We start from the raw sequence: 8,850 nt of genomic DNA, 5'->3' as shown, positions 1-8,850 counted from the left end.
GTTGGACATAGCTCATGCAGTCACTTGCTCTCTCCTCTCTGACCTACAGGTGCCAGCAGGAAGAAGGGAATGGATGAAATGTTACATGCGCTCTGTCCAGCAGGTCCTCCAGCCCACAGATGACTGAGGACATAGGGGAAGTGTAATAAGGTGCACCTGTAGAGTCGTCACAGCAGTCACCTGCGCCCTCCACCAGCGCAGACACACACCTTGGTGGGTACAGGATTCTGGTGGTCATCTCATGGACATCTGTCCACAGCAGGAAGAGGCAGGGCCAGCACTACCACATGCTACATGGGATAGATTTCGAACAGATCTAGCAACTCAACACTGGGCAACCATGAGGCACTATGGGCAATCAGCAGCAGCAGAATTGTACTCAACCATAATCTGTAACCTCATGGCCTGACATTTCCTCACTCTACCATTACCACCAAGCCAGGGGATCAATCCTGGTTCAATGAAGATTGCAGGAGGGCATACCAGCAGCAGCACCAGGCATACCTAAAAATGAGGTGTCAACCTGGTGAAGCCACAGCACAAGAATACTTGCGTGCCAAACAGCATAAACAGCAAGCAATAGACAGAGCTAAGCAATTCCATAACCAACGGATCAGATCTAACCTCTGCTGTCCTGCCACATCCAATCGTGAATAGTGGTGGACAACTAAACAACTCACTGGAGGAGGAGGCACCGCAAATATCCCCACTCTCAATGATGGAGGAGCCCAGCATCAGTGCAAAAGATAAGGCTGATGCAATCGAAACAATCCTCAGCCAGAAGTTTCGAGTGGATGATCCATCTCAGCCTCCTCTGGAGGTCCCCAGCCTCACAGATGCCAGTCTTCAGTCAATTCGATTCACTCCATGTGATATCAAGAAACGGCTGAGGGCACTGGGTACTGCAAAGGCTATGGGCCCTGACAAAATTCTGGCAATAGTACTGAAGACTTGTGCTCCAGAACTTGTCACACCCCGAGCCAAGCTGTTCCAGTACAGTTACAACACTGGCATCTACCCGATAATGTGGAAAATTGCCCAGGTATGACCTGTACACAAAAAGCAGGACAAATCCAATCTGTCCATTTACCGCCCCATCAGTCTGCTTTCCATTATCAATGAAGTGATGGAAGGGGTCATCAACAGTGCTATCAAGCGGCACTTACTTAGCAATAATCTGCTCACCGACGCACAGTTTGGGTTCCGGCAGAGTCACTCAGCTTCTGACCTCATTACAGCCTTGGTTCAAACATGGACAAGAGAGCTGAACTCCCGAGGTGAGGTGAGAGTGACTGCCCTTGGCATCAAGGCCGCATTTGACAGAGTGTGGCATCAAGGAGCCTGAGCAAAACTGGAGTAAACTCTCCACTGGTTGAAGTGGGGGAGATGGGGGAGATGATGGCATAGTGGTATTGTTGCTGGACTAGTAATCCAGAGGCTCAGGGTAATGCCCTGGGGACCTGGGTTTGAATCCCACCGCAGCAGATGGTGCAATTTGAATTCAATAAAAATCAAGAATTAAAAGTCTAATGATGACCATCAAACCATTGTCAATTATCATAAAAGCCCATCTGGTAAATCTTTCGCCTTTTACTAAAGATTTCCGTGGAGAGGAGCACTCAGAGTTTAAGTTAATTTTTTGTGGCCCTGCTTTAGTGGGGCTGTCTTACGAATAAAGAACAGATTGAAAAAAAAAATGCCCTTTAGGGAAAGAAATCTGCTGCCCTTACCTGGTCTGGCCATGTGACTCCAGATCCACAGCAATGTGATTGACTCTTAAATGGCCTCTGAACAAGGCAATTATGGATGTGCAATAAATGCTGGCCTAGCCCAGTGATGTCCACATCCCATGCATGAATAAAAAAAGTCATACCTAGCACAAAGGAGGCTGATCATCTCAACTCCAGGATATCACTGCAGCAGTTCCTCAGGGATTACAATGTTGGCCAGCTCTGTTTCTGTAAAGTCGCAATCACACCTCTTTACCTCTGCACCTATTTATAAATTGATCAGTGGTCTCCTTTGGTCGTTATCTAAAAGACTGAACTCCAGACAATGTATTCAGAAGTTGAGATTCACTCTTAATTGATCTTTGAGTGTTTGGGTTTTTAAGGTAATCTTCCAACAGACCTGAAGTGTTCAGTCTGTGGAGGCCTTCATTGCCACAGCAATTTTAACCTTTATGGCTTGCTTATCTGGTTCAGAAACATCCAGGTCCAGAAAACAGAGCTCTATCCGTTGTCCGAACAAAGTGAACTCAGAGATGAGGTCTGCTACCTTCCAACTGAGTGTAGAAAATGTTGTGGTCATCCTGTGACTTGTTGCAGGACTGTTGTTTAAAAAATGCTCCAAAAATAAACCAGGTAATTACAGGCCAGTGAGCCTGATGTCAGTAGTAGGTAAATTATTGGAAGGTGTTCTGAGAGATCGGATATACAATTATTTGGACAGCCAAGGGCTGATTAAGGATAGTCAGCATGGCTTTGTGCATGGTAGGTCGTGTTTAATGAACCTTGTAGAGTTTTTTGAGGAGGTTACCAAGAAAGTAGATGAAGGAAAGGCTGTGGATGTTGTCTGTATGGACTTTAGTAAGGCCTTTGACAAGGTCCCACGTGGGAGGTTAGTTCAGAAGGTTCAGACACTTGGTATCCATGGAGAGGTTGTAAACTGGATTCGAAATTGGCTATGTGGGAGAAGACAGAGAATGGTAGTGGATGATTGCTTCTCAGACTGGAGGTCTGTGACTAGTGGTGTGCCTCAGGGATCTGTGCTGGGACCATTGTTGTTTGTTGTCTATATCAATGATTTGGTTGATAATTGGATCAGCAAGTTTGCTGATGACACTAAGATTGGAGGCGTTGTGGACAGCGAGGAAGGCTTTCAAAGCTTGCAAAGGGATCTGGACCAACTGGAAAAATGGGCCAGAAAATGGCAGGTGGAATTTAATGCAGAAAAGTGTGAGGTGTTGCATTTTGGAAGGACAAACCAAGGTAGGACATACACAGTAAATGGTAGGGCACTGAGGAGTGTGGAGGAACAAAGGGATCTGGGAGTTCAGATACATAATTCCCTGAAAGTGGCGTCACAGGTAGACAGGGTTGTAAAGAAAGCTTTTGGCATACTGGCCTTCATAAATCAAAGTATTGAGTATAGGAGTTAGGATGTTATGGTGAGGTTGTATAAGACATTGGTGAGGCTAACTTTGGAGTATTGTGTGCAGTTCTGGTCGCCTAACTACAGGAAGGATATCAGTAAGATTGAAAAAGTGCAGAGAAGATTTACTAGGATGTTGCCGGTTCTTAAGGAGTTGAGTTACAGGGAAAGATTAAACAGGTTAGGACTTTATTCCTTGGAGTGTGGAAGGATGAGGGGAGATTTGATAGAAGTTTACAAAATTATGAGGGGTATAGACAGAGTAAATGCGAGTAGGCTCTTTCCACTTAGATTAGGAGAGACAAACACGAGAGGACATGGCTTTCAGGTGAAAGGGGGAACTTTTTCACTCAGAGAGTGGTGAGAGTGTGGAACGAGCTGCCATCTGACGTGGTAAATGTGGGCTCACTCTTAATTTTTAAGAATAAATTCGATACATGGATGGGAGAGGTCTGGAGGGTTATGGACTGGGTGCAGGTCAATGGGATTAGCGGAATAATATTTCAGCACAGACTAGAAGGGCTGAATGGCCTGTTTTCTGTGCTGTAGTGTTCTATGGTTCTATGGTTCTAGTAGGAATTTCTGTGACAGGAAAAAATGTTCAGGATTTCACAGTCCTTTAGGATCTGATTTTTTGTGGTGCCCTGACTTGCGGTACCTTGACTGGCCACAGCTTGTTGGTAATGATGGTACTGTTGCTGCCTACCTGGGGTTTTGAAGGATCCACCCACAAAGTTATGTTTTTGCTGTGAAAATGTGCCCAAGGCCTGAAAAGGTGAATTTAATGAGGAAAAAAGCTTTTTACAGTCTTCTACAAACTGTTGGGTGCTGTTGCTGGCCCTGTCACGAGTATTTAATCACGCACCCCTTCCCCCCACCCCCGAAGAGATGCCTGCAGCAGCAATGGATGCCCCTGGCTGAGGAGCTCTGCCTAGTGCTACACCCCATGGTGTCAGCTATTGATTGTTCCTGCACAAACCTTTGCAGCACATAGGCTCAGGCTACTCATGCTCTCCCTGGGCCCAATGCCTGCAGGTTGGAATGAGTGCAATATCCCAGAATGGAGGTACTGTGTGTAGGATTCATACAGTGCTGCAGCATCATTTACACATTTCATTGCTGTGAGTGCTTGACAATTGTTTCACTTCCACACCAGGATTTCTGTTGCAATGAAAGGTTTGAGGCTTGTAAGTTGTTCAGTCAAATCTTCAAAATTCACTGGCTGGTGTCACCACTGCTACCATGTTGCATTTTCTGTTTATCGCAAATGTACCAATCATACAACACGGGCTGGTAGAACAATAATGTGTGTTCCTTATTTGAAGATAAGACTATATACATACAATGGTAACTGGGAGGTTATGCACACATGTCTGACCTGTAGGACTGCTGTTCTGTTTTGTTTTCTGAGTAAATGGGATTATACATCATAACCTGTCTTGTGGTGGACGAGAATGGACAGTAGTTTAAGATACTCACACTTAATAGTACATGTAGATCACAACATTCAGTAACCAGGCTGATAGTAATGTCAATAGTCTCACAGCCCAGAATTTTATGTCACGCGGGCGGGCGCGCGGCGACCCAAACGGACGTGAAATAGCATGAGATGACGGAGGGCGAGCGTCCTGATGTCATCCCGCACGCAAGCAATCTTCAGGTCGGCGGGTGCGTGTGAAAGTCAGAGCCGTGCCCGCCAACAATTAATGGGCCACTACAATGAGGTTCCCGACGTCCGATGGCAGGAGATGTGGCAATTGATCCCGATTTTAAGTTACCCATGCGATTTCGTGGTCATCGCACGGGGAGGCGGACAGCCCGCTTTTAACAAACTTCATCCAAGGGCAGGATAAAAAGGGTCTCCCATCTTACCATTGTGAGTAGTGAGGAGTTTTCGAGATATTTTGCTGCTGGTTGCTTATTTAAACTTGACAGCTTCATCTCTGTTGTGAGCTTTGGTCTTAGCATTTCTAGGCTTCATTTCAAGACTCATTGGTGTCTCCAAGGCCCCCGGAGGATTTTGACCGTGTGGATCCTCCCAGGCACCAGACAGCCTTCTATTACCCTGGTAACGGAGATTGTGCTCTTTGCTGTGGCACCTCCTCTGAGGAGGAAGAGTGGGGCAGAAAGGAGAAGAGGCCTGGTGTCCCAATGCAGCTTCCAAGGGGAGGAGAGGCACAGGAGTCAGCGGTCAGTGATCAGGGTCAAGAAGATAAACAAACAAGGAAAGCAGAGACACAGACCTGGAGTTTCCTGGACGTGTTTGATGGCGTGAGTGGACAATATGGTGAGAAGGCCAAAAATTGGTTTCGCGATGTTGTGAGTTTATGATCGTCCAAATGTGGCCATTTCCCCCCCCCCTGCACCCCACACGTGCTTGTGCACTACCTTCAACCGCTGGGCAACCCTTGCCACCCCCTGCAACACGCCTCTACTTTGAAGTCCAACAGGCGACCCTCGTGAGCGCTGTGCAACGTTACTGTGCACTCACCTCCGAGTTCCCCTCAAAGTGCAGCCCGCCAAGTGCACGCCTTATATATGCTGTTGTGAAACACGTTGGCGTGCAATCATGCTGACGTGGGCGGACGATCCAGTGTGGGGGGATGATTCCAGCAAGCTGGGTTTATAATGATATGCAGGTGTGTTACAATGAGGTTCCCGATGTCCGACGGCAGGAGATGTGGCCCGCCGTTGATGGGCAGAGCGGACAATTGCAAACTGGTTTCACAACGTCGTGAAACCAATTTTTGGCCTTCTCACCATATTGTCTGCTCACGCTGCCGAACACAGCCAATGCCAGGGGGCCCGGAAAATTCTGTCCCTATAATTACAGGCATGATTCTCTGCATTACCAGTGTTTTGAGACTACATATTTTTAAAAAGTTTCTAATCATGTTTATAGGATTTTTCTGCAATGCTATATTTGGATTCTTGCTCTTGTCAATCTTTTACTCTGTTACTGATTGTTAAAATTCTTAAGAGATTTTCTAGGCAACCTAACAAAACATTACACTTTATCTATTTATTTAAGTAATTTTTGATGAATACAAACAAAGTGGTTTTAGCGTGGGAAATAAGTCCAGGAAATTTTGACTTGAATTTCTAAATAATATTCTTGTAATCTTTTCTTTCCAATTATTTAATAAGCAGTCTTTGGTATTGTGATCCGACTCTAAGTGCTGGTGACATGGGCAGTAATTGACCCAGTCACCCAGTCTACATTTGGTCTCCCCAGTGCAGAGGAAACCACATTGTGAGCAGCAAATATCGTAAACTAAATTTAAAAAAGAGTACAAGTAAAGAGCTGCTTCATCTGGAAGGAGTGTTTGGGACCTTTGACAGTGAGGAGAGAGGAGATAAAAGGATACATTGTTCTTGTCTGGGAATACTCTCTCATTCAGGGTCACGTTGTCCAAGCAATTTGGTTTAATGTTTCACCTCTACCAGTTGAATACCTTGGGTGATGCTTTGCTAATGGGGACAGGATATGTGGTTCACTCAATTGATTGGAACATGTAAATACATTGATGCAAATTGAGTAGCCATCGTTGGCTGTGAGCTCAAGTCACACTTAGGCCCAGAGTTTTATCACGGCAGAGAGGCTTCTGGCTCAGCTGTCAAGGAACTGGTAATGAGCTGTCAAACTATCAAGGAACAGTTAGAGAACAGTTCAATTGCCAAGAAACTGTTCTTTAACTGTCCCACTGTCAAGGAACTGTTAAAGAATTATCCAGCTGTCAAGGAACCATTAAAGGACTATCCAGCTGTCAAGAAACAGTTGAAGAATTATCCAGCTGTCAAGGACTATTAAAGGACTATCCAGCTGTCAAGGAACAGTTGAAGAACTATCCCAGCTATCAAGGAACAGTTGAAGAACTATCCAGCTATCAAGGAATTGTTAAAGAACTATCCAGCTGTCAAGGAACTGTTAAAGAACTATCCCATTGTCAAGCAATAGTTAAAGGACTATCCAGCTGTCAAGGACCTGTTAAAGAACTATCTAGCTGTCAAGGAACTGTTAAAGAATTATCCAGCTGTCAAGGAACCATTAAAGGACTATCCAGCTGTCAAGGAACGGTTGAAGAACTATCCCAGCTATCAAGGAACAGTTGAAGAACTATCCAGCCATCAAGGAATAGTTGAAGAACTATCCAGCTATCAAGGAACAGTTGAAGAACTATCCAGCTGTCAAGGAACTGTTAAAGAACTATCCAGCTGTCAAGGAACTGTTAAAGAACTATCCAGCTGTCAAGGAATTGTTAAAGAACTATCTAGCTGTCAAGGAACTGTTAAAGAACTATCCAGCTGTCAAGGAACTGTTAAAGAACTATCCAGCTGTCAAGGAATTGTTAAAGAACTATCTAGCTGTCAAGGAACTGTTAAAGAACTATCCAGTTGTCAAGAAATAGTTGAAGAACTATCCAGCTATCAAGGAACAGTTGAAGAACTATCCAGCTATCAAGGAACTGCTAAAAAACTGTACAGCTGTCAAAGTTGTCAAACCTGCTCAGGAAGTCTTGAGGCTTCAAAGCTGTCCAGGGTGTGTCAAAACTGTCACGGAACTATCTAAGGATACTAGGTGAGTTGGCATGAAGGGGTCTGGGCAAAGGGGCATATAGGATGGTATTAATTTGGCATAGAGAGTATGGGGGCCATGGGGGTAGGTAGAGCGGCATGGGTTGGCATAGGGTTGCGAGGAGCCATAGGGTAGGTGGGGGCATGGATTGGCAAAAGTTGGCATGGATGGGGCATAGAGAGTGTGTGGGGGGTAGGGGTTGAAGGGTGAGGGCTAGAAGGGTGTTTTTTGTTGTATTATTATTTTTTTATTATTTAAACACAGTGCCAGAAACTGCTGGGAAGTTTGCTTGTGGATTCCTGGGGAGGGGGTTAGTCCCTCACTCAATGGCACTCAGTACCTGATCAAGGGACCCGGCATTGGGAGGAAGGGCTTGCTGAAAGCCACCCTCCTTCCCTTGCTGCTGACCGGCCCCCTGAAACGCACCCCTCCCACCCCCACCCACTCCTGCTGTCACTCACTTGTGCCTGGGTCCTCCTCGTTCCAAGGCCTCAGGATTACACCAGGAACCATCGCCTCCCTAGTGGCACTGTTCAGTATAGAACATAAGAATTAGGAGCAGGAGTAGGCCACTTGGCCCCTCGAGCCTGCTCCGCCATTTAATAAGATCATGGCTGATCTGATTGTAACCTCCTGCCTACCCCTGATAACCTTTCACCCCTTGATTATCAAGAATCTATCTCTGCCTTAAAAATATTCAAAGACTTTGCTTCCACTGCCTTTTGAGGAAGAGAATTCCAAAAACTCACAACCCTCAGAGAAAAAAATTCCTACTCATCTCTGTCTTAAATGAGCGACACCTTATTTTTAAACAGTGACCCCTAGTTCCAGATTCTCCCACAAGAGGAAACATCATCTCCACATCAACCCTGTCAAGACCCGTCAGGATCTTAAAGGTTTCAATTAAGTCGCCTCTTACTCTTCTAAATTCCAGTGGATACAAGCCTAACCTGTCCAACCTTTCCTCATAAGATAACCCACCCATTCCTGGTATTAGTCTAGTAAACCTTCTCTGAACTGCTTCTAACACATTTACATCCCTCCATTAATAAGGAGACCAGCACTGCACACAGTACTCCAGATGTGGTCTCACCAGTGCCCTGTATGCTGGGGTGGGAATT

The 8,850-nt window shown here is 45.6% G+C and overlaps 1 pseudogene; it reads left to right on the top strand.

Moving 5' to 3' along the window:
* Nucleotides 1-1,543: 1,543 nt before the first annotated feature.
* On the top strand, nt 1,544-1,663 carry LOC144693582 (U5 spliceosomal RNA; annotated as a pseudogene).
* The last annotated feature ends 7,187 nt before the right edge of the window (nt 1,664-8,850 follow it).

This window comes from Cetorhinus maximus, chromosome 18 (assembly GCF_964194155.1).
Source record: "Cetorhinus maximus chromosome 18, sCetMax3.hap1.1, whole genome shotgun sequence".
In the NCBI taxonomy this organism is placed as follows: domain Eukaryota; kingdom Metazoa; phylum Chordata; class Chondrichthyes; order Lamniformes; family Cetorhinidae; genus Cetorhinus; species Cetorhinus maximus.
This window is presented reverse-complemented; position numbering and strand designations above follow the sequence as displayed.